Below are 13167 nucleotides of genomic sequence, written 5' to 3'. Positions count from 1 at the left end.
GTGACTCACTTTTGCCACCTGCGAACACATAGACTGCAACTGCAGTTAACAACTTGATTATAAACACCTGCAAGCAAAGAACCTAGTTAAACCATGTACTCTTGACCTACAGGAGCTGTGAATTTAGAAATGTATGCTGTTTTAAGAGGTTAAATTTATGTTAATCTGGTACTTTTCATCACATAATAATACTCTGTTTAATCATGTAGCAAGTTGATGATTTCTATAATGTGATGCATATTTACTTTTATTTGTTTCAGTTATTTATTGATTATAGCAACTTGGATGCCCTAGTAGAAAGACTGAGTCCAGCCTGGGCCATATAGGGGAGCACTGTATCAAAAACTAACCAACCAACCAACCGACCAACTCCAACCAATACAAGAAATTTCTTAAAGTGCTAAAAGGCTAGCGGTAAATACGACACATTGCTTGCCTCTGAAAAGATCTTAGATTGTAGAATGTCAGACCTTTTAAGTAGCCACTCAAAACAGAATGAGGCAAACATAATGAAGGTACAAGCTGATAATATGAGCTGTGTTGTTTATGATGTAAAATGGACTCTTAACAGTATTAAGGCATTTAACCTCAGGTATCTATAAATGCAACATCATTTCTTCTGGGAGAAAATGCATTTATATTTTTATGCTTTAAAAGATAAACTAGACAGTTTTTCCTAAGATTCTGCACCTAGCAACTTATTCATCAACAATACCTTATATATTTGGCTTTAATAAAAAATTCAGTGGCTTAAATAAGTTATGCATTTATCTCTCTAATAAAAGAGGTGCAGGCAGTCAACGTTGGGTAGTTTTCCATGAAGTAATCCAGAGCCCCAGAAGCTGTATGGTTGCTCTGCAAGGCTGTGCATCCTGATAGCTAGGTCACTATGTCTGTATTTCTGGAATAGAGTTTACAGCAGGAATAGAGAGGGAGAAACATTGTACGGTAAGCCTTTTTTTTTTTTTTTTTGTAAAGCAAGTCATATAGAAAATGAACACATTGCTCCCTCTAGCATTCCACGAACAAAAATGGAGTCACATAGACACACCCAGCCACAAGGGGGAACAGAAAATGTAGCCTCCAGATGGATGGCTGTGTTCCCAGCTGAAACTCAATCCAATAGAAAAAGAGAAAAATAGATTTGGAAGGGGGAGGAGCCAGAAGTCTCTCACGCATAGGTATGCAGACACCACATACAAATTGATCTCTGCTTTCAGCATTTTCTTTTTTCATTTTTTTGTAGGCATTCTAAAAAATAATGTCAATTTTGTTTTCTATGGCTAGAATAAAAGTTAAGATTTTTCTAGAGCCAAACCTGCATCCTATAGCCATAGTGTGACAATGGGGCAGAGGATGAAATAGGACTGTTTTGTTTCAGGTCCTCAGAGGAGCAAGAAAACCAAAATGGGACTGAATGCATCGAAGTGTTACAGTAGAAACAGCAACAATGATAAAACATTTAAAAGTGAAAGCCGTGATCCTCTTACTTCCCAGTGGACAATGTCATACAGTAGGACTTATATTTTATTATCATGTTAGCCTGGCTTGAGTGGATGAAGTTGAGTGTTCACAAAGACAGAAATTTAGAAGCCAGGTGGCGGTGGCACACACCATTAATCACAATGCTCAGAGGCAGGCAGATCTCTATGAATTTGAGGCTAGCCTGGTCTACAGAGTGAGTTCCAGGATAACCAGGCTACACAGAGAAGCCCTGTCTTTAAAACAAAAACAAACAAAAAAACCCACAAACCCACCCCCCCAAACAAAAACAGAAAACCAAACAACCACCAAAACAACAAACAAACAAAGACAGTTATAGTCAAGGTCTGTTCCTATAGTATCTATTGTTCCTAAAGATTTGCATTTCTTTGTGCTTCAAGTTGTGTTACCCTAGCTATGGCTGTTTCTCTAATAATGCTGAGATGTTGATTTAAAATGTAACTCTCCCACCCAAAGCACGTGAATTGTATTATAAGCAGTATAACTCTAAGTGAATTTTATAACATGTTCATATTTTATGGAATTATTAGTCATCAGTTTGGTTTGGTTTTGTTTCCCCTTAAAGCACAGGAGCCTGAACCTAAGAACCCGTTCTCTGTCTTTTCATGGTGATCTATAGACTGGGCTCTCATAGGCAAGCTAAGTGCCACTTTGATTCTTCTAGTCTTAGAGTAAAAACTCCCCACAAGACAATGTTCCCTTAGACCTGGAGACCTAATATTCCAGTTGGACTGGGGCCTTAACACTTGGCCAAGGAGCTACCCTTAGAATGATGGCCTCACTTAAATTAGAGAGATAGGTGGGCTGAGTAGCTCTTCAATGAGATCCTGTCCTTTCTCCTACCTAGAATTCTAATCCCCCCACGGAGGGTTGCAGTCGTGTAGCTAGTAAGTCAGCCTGCTTTTCAATCTCTTCCTAAGAATGCTTTTCTTAACACTTTGGGCGTACCTGCCCAACATTTTGGGCTTTCTTTCTTCTTGTAAAGCATCCTTCCCTACCATGAAGTTGCTTGTTGGCCATGTATCTGCCTTCTGAGCCAGCTTCAATGGTGTCTTACTCATTGTTACATTCCTGTCAAGAGACACCACAACCAGGGCAACTAAACACTGGCCACTTGCTTCATGTGTCACTTTAGTCCATTATCATCATGGCGAGGAGCGCCATGGCGACATGTGGGTGGACATGGTATTGGAGAAGCAGTTAAGAGCTACATCCTGATCTGCAGGCTGAGAGAGATTTCGGGCCTGGTGTGAGTTTTTGAAACCTCGAATCACACTGCCTTTAACAAAGCCACACCTTCTAATCCTATCACTTCCATTCTCTCTGGTGATATTCAAACCTGTGAGCCTATGGGGGCCATTCTTATTCCAATCACCACAAATGGCATGCTGTTTTTCTTCTCTCCATCCTCTGAGAAGCAGCAAAGGTTTACAGCTTGCTGTTCTTTGAATTTGTCTTTTAATCTCTAATAAAATTGACCTTGAGTTTTGGTTCAGTCCTTTCTTAAACTATGTTAATGAGACTAGGAACCTCAAGAGGGGATACAAATTTTCCTGTGTCATTTGATGACCAGCTGCCTGGATCCTCTTCCTCTGTGGGCTGGCAAGGTCGACAAACCAGGGGTAAGTGATTAAAGAGCACGCAAGACCACACAGAGGTAACTACAATTCCATCAACACCAGCAACATGGAAGAACCTCAGTCCTTCGGGAAGGAGATGAGGTCTGGGGTGACATGTTGGTGCTGGAGAAGAAAGTCCATCATACCAGTCACTTGGCTGACTACTGTATTGCTAGCTCGGAAAAGATCAATTCCTCACATTTCTTAGGATTCTGTTGCTAGGCCTGTTTCTCTACCCTCAGAATTCATCAGTCTAATGTAATGATGAGTTTAGCCAGAACTTTCAAGGAGGATTCTTTATTTTTATTTTTTTTTAACATTTTATTTACCAGTACTGATTAAACCTAGCCTGGGGCACTTACTTTGCCCATTCAACCTGTTTAGCTCCTGCTATAGTAAGACGGGCACTAGAAAAAAGGGGAATCCCCATCTTAAGTGTGGTATACTTCTTTGGAAGCTAAGTTTCTGACCTTCCCCTGCTTTAGTTTCTTCCTTTGAGCATTCTGTAAAGATAGACTAATAAAAGAGATGATTAAAAAAACAAAAACAAACAAACAACTAGAGGAGGTATTTACCAGTGCACTTCATCTCTCCAAACGCTTTTCTACTGGAGAAAACAAAACAACAAAATACCAGCATCCCAGTGCTGGAGGCCCAAGTCATGATTAAGCAGGGGTCAAAGTTGTCAGTCGTTAGACTCAAAGTATGAGAAGAATAAACCACTGTGGTTTTACCCGGGCGTGGGCTTACTAGAAAAGCAACACCTCTCTCTGCGTTCTTAAAGTGCTAAAGAGTGCCTCCATACAGCAGCAGTCTGTACCGCTGTAGACCAATGGCGGAAGGGAGACCATTTACAGGTGACAAGGAAACTGGGAGACCCCAGGCAGGAGTGCCAGATTCCCGGGACGCTCGCGGGCGCTGACTTCTCTCCTGGCCGCCAGCGGGGAGCGGGCGGCGGCGTGCAGGGACGGGAGGCTGCAGCCGGGTGCGGCGGAGAGGCCCGAGCCGAGGCCCGCAGAGGGCCCGCGCGCATGCGCACCGGCGCGGCCCCGGCCCAGCCTCGGGCGGCCTGGTTCGCCTCCCCGGCTCGGGCGGGCGCGGCACCCCGGGCCCCCGACGCGAGCCGGTCAGCCGGCAGCACGGCCCAGGCCCCGGGCGCGCGCCTGCGCAGGCGCCCCCCCCCCCCCGGGCGCGCGGGGTTAGCAGAGGTGGAGCGGCGGGAGGGCGCGCGGCGGGAGGCGGACGCCGTTACGGCGCGAGCGTGGTCACGTGGCCGCTGGTCACCGCCGCCACCTCCCGCCCCGTCCTCTCGCCAGTCGGGCCGGGCCGGCAGGTTCCACGAGAGCCCGGCAGACTGACGGGGAGAGAGAGAGCGAGAGAGACAGACAGACAGAGACAGACAGAGAGAAAGGAGGGGAGGAGGATTCAGGGAGTAGGAGCTGGGGAGCCCTGCCGCGCCACAGGTAAAAACAAACAAACAAACCCGGAGAACCGGCGCCTCGCCTCCCCCGTCAGCCTCCCCGGCCGGCCGGGCCGCCGCTCACGCCGTCGCCCCCTCCCCGGCCTCGCCGAGGGCCCGGGCCGGCCGCGGGCTGCTCGCGGGCCGGGGAGGAAGGCGGGCGGCGGCTCCGTCCGCTGCGGGCGGGCGCGCGCGCCGGCGCGGCGGCCCCTCAGCCCGCTCGTCCCCGGCCCGCGTGGCTCCGGAGGTCTGGGCAGGCCGGGCGGCCCCGCGGGCCCTGCTTCCTCCGTGGCCGGTCCCCGGTCTGTTTCGGCCCTGGGCAGCACGTTTCCTCCACAGGCCGGAAGTGAAGCCGCCCGGGCTAGCGCTCAGCCGGGCCGCCTCCGAGGAGACCAACTCCTCCGCCTGCGGTCCTGGTAGTGCTGCCTAAGTCATCCACACCAGTTCGAGGCCTGCCAGGACCCGAGTGAAACTACGAAAAAAGTTGTCCCCCTCCTGTCTCTCTCTTTTTCCTTGGAAATGTACCGTTCTTCCAAAAAACCAGTCTGTGCAGACGCGACCTAGACTTTGGTCCATACTAGTTGTCATAGTTTGAGCTCCAGGATCAGTTATTAACTAATTTGGCTTTCGAGGATGACAGCTGTTTTTGACGTTTACATTTTTTTATAAGCCCCTCCTCTCGCCCCCATCACTTTCTGCAGAGTCTCATTTCTCAACTCTGAATTGGACCGAATCCTGAAACTCTTAACATGCAGGTTACATTTACTGACTGGGGTGGATTGTGCAGAAGTGTTAGGGCTTTTGTACGCGTAGTAAGTACATCAAAATATAAACCAACACTTAACTAGGGCTGTGTTTGTTGCACAGGATTCATCAAGGATGTAGGCACTATTGAAAGAAATCTTTGAATACAGTGGCAAAGTTAATTCATTTTTACATTATTTGTTTTTGGCTTTGTCGGATTCCCGGTCTTGCTGTCCATATCTTTTCCTGAATTTGAATGTAAAGGAATGCAGCAGTGTGCTAGAGAGCACTAATTTAGTGGATGTGATACTGAGAACAGCTTGTTATTCTGCATTTCTCAATGTGGCCCTGGACAAGGCCTTGTTCAGTACGAAAGATGTAGATAGCTTTTTTATGTAGAAACGAAGTTATATGTCTTTAAAGGTATATTATTTCTTATAATACTCCACCCCAAATGAAGAGATGGCCTGATATATGAAGGTTTAAATGGCAGGATGCACTAACAAAACGTTTGCTACGGGACTTAAAGTGAGCCAACTATGGGTTCCAGGGGAAGGAAAAGAAGTACAGATTCCATATTCTGTATGCTGTGCGGTTCCTATATCACTTTTTTTTTTTTTTTTTTGTGTGTGTGTGTGTGTGTGTGTGTTTCACTGTAATAGTTTGGTGTACTTGAAAGAATTGCTCCTCAGTGTGTTGAGTTTAAGGAATAGGATTAGAATCTTGAGTCCAAATGTAATGTTGGATGAAAGTTTCTTTTATTGGCACAAGCATTGTGTCTGATTTCTTCAAGTGTAGCCTCAATTGGGTAGTGTGGTTTTGAGATTTGAAGCATGTTTTTTTAAGCAGTTGAAATCCACACAAAGGGTGTCCTAACTGGATTCAGTTTTTTTTTTCTTCATGTAATTTTTATAATGTAAATGAAAGATTTTAAAGTATCCTATGTAACTTCTTATGCTTTACATACATAAAATGGTTGTACTTTCATTTTTACAAGGAATCGAACGTAGAGCCCTTGTGCAAGTTAAGGTTTAAAGAAGTAGTTGCTACTTCCAGTAGCAACTACGTCCAGTCCTATAATTTTTATAGTCTTAGTTTTAGTTAATACTTTATCTTGCTTCTTTGTCTTCTAAACTCATTACATATCTGAACTCACTTTATCTTCACGACTTTTAAGGAAACAAGCTGGAAGGGTAAATCACTCCTGGTTTACGTAGCTAATACTAAGATGGGATTCTGGCTACCTGGTGTATCCTTGCAAATCTTAATTATCTTGTATAATTTTCTTGTATAATTGTATAATAGTAAATTATTATTAGCAATTGTTATTTAGAAAGTAAATTGAGTTTTTTAGTATTGTTGATTATGAGCTTTATGTTTATTTTAAAAAATCGTCACTTTTTTACTTCCTCTGTTCTCTTCTAAAATGAAAAACCTCAATGCTTATTCTTTATCTGAGTAAGATGAATAAGATGTACTTGTGAAATTGTATTGCACTTGCACTTGTTTGGACATTTTGGCTGTCCCAATCTTTTATGTTTCTTTCGTCACTGTTTTTGCTTGGGAAGCTTTTTAGCCCTTCTTATCCAACCTATGTCTGCCCCTCCTTCACCCTGATACATATTTCAGTTAGGCTTTTCCCCTATACTTTTATCCCAAAGCTTAGTTTTGGGCTATTGATTAAATTTCTTGGTATTTCTCACTTTATATTTGTTATTTTAATATTTAGGTTGAGGATTATATCAAATTACTAGCTTTCCATTTGGCTAGTAAGGGCAATAAGAACTAACCATTGATCCTTAACATACTTGAACTCTGAAAAAGTAGGAAGGCCAACCCATGAATGATATTTTAAGTTGAATAGTTATATGTTTTATTACAAATGAATATATTACTTTCCCTCAGCTCTGTTTTTCTGTCATTCTCTGTGTCAGTGTGAATAGTGGTGCTTTGTATCTGGCTAGGGCAATTCTTTCAATGTGAATAGATCATTAGAATGGACTGAAATGAGAAATTATTGTTTGTAAGATTTTTCATGTATCTTCATAGTTTTAGTTTAACTCTTTTGTAAAAACCAATATTATTCTTTGGGGGTGGTTAAGTTATATCTTCGTATTCTGTAACACTATTAACATATTTAGGTCAAACAAAAACATATTAAAATTATACTGCATCAGAAACAGACATTTCTAATAGACCTTATTCATGACTGGTTATGTGGGATGATACTCATAAGCATTTCTGCATTATTTTTATGATGTTCTGCTGAGAAAACACCCTATTTTTTGACATATACTAATACGTAATATCAGTGGCTTTACAATACAGGTGCTACTGAAGAAATCTGTAAAACTTTCATTTGAACACTGTAGTTCTTTTTGTGTTGAGTAATACTCCATTATAAAATCAGCTTAAGAAATTATTTAAAAGTCATTGCAGTATTTAATCACTGAAAATTTCATGACAGCACTCTTTTTTTTTTTTTTTTTTTTTTCAATGCAGTTTATTCAGGAACCTTGAACAATCATCTGACCCTGGGGAAAGCCAGCCCACAGCTTAAATAGCCTCTGGGTAGCCAACCCAGGCGTGCCACGTGGGCAATGCAGATAGGTCCACATACATGGAAGCAAGCCAGATCCTCAGCCTTAGCCAAATGTGGAATTGTTCATGACAGAGAGCACTCACCATCCGGAAGGTGGAAGGCGGAAATCAGCTCCATCTTTAAGGCATAGCATTCCGCAGCTCTCTACAGTTCCCCTTTTTGTTTTAGACGCATCAGGCAAGAGTAGAGGTCTGATCTCTGATATTAGAAATAAATTGGGACTTTGTACCGATGTTCATTTAGGTGTCATCCACCCAAAGAGCATCAGACCCGTCTGATACCTTTTTCTCAGAGGTGGGACCTGGGGCATCAACCCGCATGCAATCAGACTTGCTCTTCTCTGGGTCGAAAGCGGCTGACCCTGAGGACAGCACTCTTTTTTTATAGTTTGATTATATTTCTAGAATTGTATAGCATGGTTATGGTTGCATAACCCAGTACTTTGGAGGCAGAAGCAAACTAATCCCTATGAGATAGAGGCCAGCCTGGTCTACATAATGAGTTTCAAGCCAACAAGGGCTATATAATGAAACTCGGTCTCATAAAAAAAAAAAGAAAAGAAAAAAGCATTTGAGGATGACAAATTATTGTTGATACTGTTGTAATAATGCCTTTTTGATTAGATGGTAAGGATCTGTAGTTTTCCTTTTTCTGTCTTTATAGGTGAAAAAAACAGGAATTTTTTGTGATTAGACATTGCAGAATTTCATAATTTGTTGAGTCTTGCCCAGTTGTCTGTATGGGTTCAGTATTCTGATTTTACTTCATTTGTATATGATTACAGAATAGCCTAATTAAAAACAGTGAAGAGTTGCCTAGAATAAACATTGGAAATTATTTAGTTGGTATATATAAATATGTACCATTTTTGTTTGAGAAAGATTAACATCTGATAATGGTAGTGACATTATGGATACACAGAGTTGTAAACAATTAAAACACATAAAGTGATTAATTTTGGATCTTTTGTGTTGGGAGAGCTGATGTGCTTGATAAGAGTTATTCCTGCCTCTCCTTGTCTTTTATCTCCTTCACTTTGTGGAAGAACGAAAAACACATTATATCTGTTTTTCCTTAGTGGGGTTAAAACTAGAGCAACGTTCTTCTAATTGTAGGTTAGTGTTTCAGAGATCAGCCTTGTGGACTGCTGCTAGTATTAAGAAATAGAAAATATCAAGCACATCATGTGCAATCAACATAAGTGAGATTATTATGGAATTTTTGTTTCAATTATGGAATGTGTACATGGTTGTAATACACCATTTATTCCTTAAAGTGGGATTATTTTTTGTTTTTGTTGTTTGAAAAGGAGTGGTTTGGAAAATATTGGTGTTCATGTAGCTACTAGAAAGCAGATGTGAAAATTTTGATGGAGGACAGTAGGCAGCATTCACTCTGTTTTCAGATACGCGCCAACTAGAAGAACAGCTGGCTAGGAAGAACCAGGACAGAAGTCTGTAGTATGGTGGCTCATGATGGTGATCTCATTTTTGAGTCTTTATTGATAAGTTTATAATTAATTGGGAACCACTTAGGAATTTTACATGCTAGATCTTTATAGTTTGTTTACTTATAGAACCTGAACATAGACTTGTATAGCTGTGATTTAAACTAGAACTATTTATTATTTTTTTTTTATTGAAATGTTGAAAACTTGATATTGAAAGATTAAATAGGGACTCAATTTGTTTTTGTAAAAATGTTTTGTTTTTATTTTGATTTACCCGTAGGGCATCTTATTCTGGAGAAAAGAAGGGAGAGTTGTTAATGGGGTTACAGCCTAGACCTAGACACTGCTGAGCTGAAATTCTCCTTCTGTTCTTTTGTTGGTGAGCTAGTTTGGAAAATTTGTGTAACCTTTTCATGAAATTATCTCATAAAGTTTAAAATGAGCTAAGTGGTTTATATAAATGTCTAGAATTTTACACTCAGCAGACACTTGTTAATAATATTAGGCCCTGTTTCTTTACATTTCTCATTCTTTTAGTGTCTGTAATCTTAAATTGATCGTTAATCTTAATTGTACGTTTAGTTTATGGGATTTAAAAATGCTGTTTTGTAAAGATCAAGACCATGCATTCAGAGATTAAGAAATGCTATTTACCTAGAAGAAAAATAATACATGTTGTTCTTGCTATGGAATTGCCCTGTTCTGGAACTATAGTATGAGCAGAGAGTGAATTATTTTATCACTTTTGTTGTACTAGGATTTTTTTTTGTAATAATTACTGAAAAAAATGGAGAAGCCTTTTTTGTAATCTGTTGTTAGCTTTGAATCACTTACAGATTATGCTTTTATTTCATATGCTTAAGTTGATTCTTTTTTACTTTGCTATTTTATAATCTCAAAAAATGTGTTGAAGTATGTTTGGATAAACCTATAGCTTAACTGGATAGTCTAGTTTGATTTATCTTTTAAAAGTATCGAGTTTTTTAAAAAAAAAAGTCCTGAGTTTTATGGATTTGAATGATAAGTTAGTGACAGGAGGTCCTTAACATTTTTTTCCCTCTGAACAGATGTCTTGGCCTGCAGTGACTCCAAATCCCATAATCTTTCCAATTTTCCCCTCTACTAAGTAAGTCTCAAAAAAGTGACATTTTTATTGTATGTGATTGATTTAATTCAGGCAGATATTGCAGCTGAGGAAAGACTTTATCCCAATGAGAAAGAATTTACTATGAAGAAAGTGTTAGATTTTTTTATTTTTACTTTTAAGAATTTAAGGGATGATTTTCTCTGTATCTGAGTTCAGAATGTTTTTGTATAATAAGTTGTCTTCACTTGAAAGTTTTTAATATTTTACTATGCTGAAATATATTCAGTACATTCTTTTTTGTTTGTTAGTTTCCAGAGATGGGTTCTGTGTAGCTTTGGTAGCCTGGTCTTCACTGTGTAACCCAGGCTGGCCTCACACTTGTGGCACTCTTCCCTCCTCAGCTTTCCAAGTGCTGAGATTACAGGCTTGGGGCAGCATGCCCAGTGGATAATTCACTTTTCTAGAAAATAGTAACCTTAGGAGGTTATTCAACAGAGGAGAGTTAATCCAACAACTAATTTCACTGGTAATGGAATTGGTCAGGAACCAAACCAGGGGTCTATGAGCAGCTGAGATATTTGCCATAGAAAGAAGTGACCACACTCCCATTAGGTTAGGGGCTGTTGTGAGAACAGGTAGTATTATACGAATACTGGAGTCATGGCTCAGGGCGGAAAAAAAAACAAAGCATGTTGGATGTTCTAGTTTGATTGTTTTTGTTGTTGTTGCTGTGATAAAACATCAACTTTATTTGGCTTAAATTAGAGCAGGAAGTCCATAGTAGTTATCACAAGTAGTAGTTACATCACAAGTCAAGCACAGAGAGAAATGAGTGCACCTGCTCTGCCTATGTTCTCATGTTGATATTCAGCTAGATTTCTTTACTCTTCTACAGTTCAGGGTCCAGTGGATGAACAGAGCCACCCCCAGGCTGGGTCTTCCTAAGTTTTTTAACAAGACCACACCCAATAGGCATGCCCACAGGCCTGTTTGATCTAGAGATTTCCTCATTTACATTATCTTCCTAGGTGATTCTAGGTTGTGGCAAGTTGACATTTAAAACTAACTGTCCCAGTATGGTTGTATGGCAGAAGCTAGTGCATCAGAGGGCTAAGTAGTCTGACTGGAGTTCTGGAAGAGAGTGTCAGGTGGGATCCCACAGGAAATTGGGAAAAGAGGAGGAGAAATAATGGTTTCTAGTTATCTTGTTGTGCTGCCTCTCCATCGGCCACATCATTGCCCATGGTCAAGGGTGCTAGAGAAAAGCAACTGCCTATAGTACTGAGCAGCACAGGCTACGTCTGGGGAATGATTTTGAAAGCAGTTTTTGTTGACCAGCTCAGCAGTTTTGTTGACTATGTATAATATTCATCAGTATGTCTACTGAGAATTTGGAGTACATATTTTTCACAGAATTAGAAACTGAAATATAATTACATCATTCCTCTCCCTCCTTTGTCCTTCCTCCAACCTTGCTTTTCTTCCTTTGAAAACTCTGTTTAAATTCATAGCCTGTTTCTTGAATGGGTTGTTTTAACTCTTTGCTTTATGTATTATTTTGACCCATTCGTCATTCATTGATTGTTTAATCTCCATGTATTTTTGTAATTACTAGAGATTTGTTTGCTATGTTAAGTTCTGTTATCATAATGGTCAGATTATATATCAAATTATTTCTGGTGTTTTGAATTTCTAAAAATTTGTTTTGTATCTCAGGATGTGGTCTATTTTATTGAAACTTCTGAGTAGAATATGTATTTTCTGGTGGTTAGGTGGAATATTCTGTAGATATCTTTTGTGTGTACTTGGTAATATCTGTTTCTCCATTTTTTTTGTTTTGTTTTTGTTCAGATGGCTTATTTATTGAAGAAAGTAGGGTATTGAAACCACAGTATTAAAGGGTTGATGTTCATATGTGTCTTTAATTCTAATAGTAAAATGTTTGGGTGCGCTAGAGTTTGGTTTATATATGTCCAATATTGTAATGCCTTTTTGGTTAATTGTTTCTTTGATTAGAATGAATCTTTTCTGATTTGTTTGAGATTGAAGTCTTATTTTGTCAGGTAGTAGGATAACATTGCCTACTTCCTTCCTGTTCCCATTTGGAGTACTTTTTCTATCTTTTCGTTTAAGTTAGTGCCTATCTTTAAAGCTGAGTTTCTTGTAGAGAACAAGAACAGATGGATTTTGTTTTTTAATTTATTCAGATAGCCTGTGTCTTTTGATTGGATAATTGAGGCCATTAGTATTTAGTTTTTTGTGGAAAGATGTGTTGTACAATCATTTTGGTACTGTTTTTTTCTTGAGTTCTCAGTTGTACTTCGTGTTTTTGGTAGTTATAGTTTCATTTGTGTTTTTCATATGTATTTTTATATATAGTCTCTTGCCTCTGCTTATTTCTCCTTTAGTCCAGCGTATTACTTCTTGCATTTTTTTAAAGGTTGGTCTGCTGGATATGAATTCTTACAGCCTCTTTAGATCATGGAGACCTTTTCTTTCTCTTTCACCACGTCAGATGGTTTTGCTGCGTACAATAGTCCAGGTTGGCAGTCATGGTCTTTTAGAACTTGACTCTACGCAGTTCTGACTATCAAAGTTTGCACCTGGGAAATTAGTGGTTATTCTGGTGGATTTTCCATTATATTTGACTTAAATTTTTTTTTTTTACAACTTTCAGAACTTTTTCTTTGTTCTGTGTGTTCA

The 13167-nt window shown here is 40.0% G+C and overlaps 1 protein-coding gene across 4 annotated transcripts in view; it reads left to right on the top strand.

Annotated features, from left to right (window-relative positions):
• The first annotated feature begins 4446 nt into the window (after window positions 1-4446).
• Tbc1d5 (TBC1 domain family member 5) overlaps window positions 4447-13167 on the top strand; it is a 434903-nt gene continuing 426182 nt past the window's right edge. For 2 of the 4 annotated variants that reach the window (XM_060369652.1, XM_060369648.1), the window contains exon 1: window positions 4447-4585. The gene's annotated coding sequence lies outside the window, so the exon portion shown is untranslated. Of the gene's footprint in view, window positions 4586-9657; window positions 9757-10444; window positions 10504-13167 lie in introns of all 4 variants that reach the window. The other 2 variants (XM_060369649.1, XM_060369651.1) reach the window with 2 other exon arrangements.

The sequence above is a fragment of the Meriones unguiculatus genome, chromosome 16, assembly GCF_030254825.1.
Source record: "Meriones unguiculatus strain TT.TT164.6M chromosome 16, Bangor_MerUng_6.1, whole genome shotgun sequence".
Classification (NCBI taxonomy): Eukaryota; Metazoa; Chordata; class Mammalia; order Rodentia; family Muridae; genus Meriones; species Meriones unguiculatus.
The sequence above is the reverse complement of the archived record's forward strand: the minus strand, read 5'-3'. Positions and strand labels throughout refer to the sequence as shown.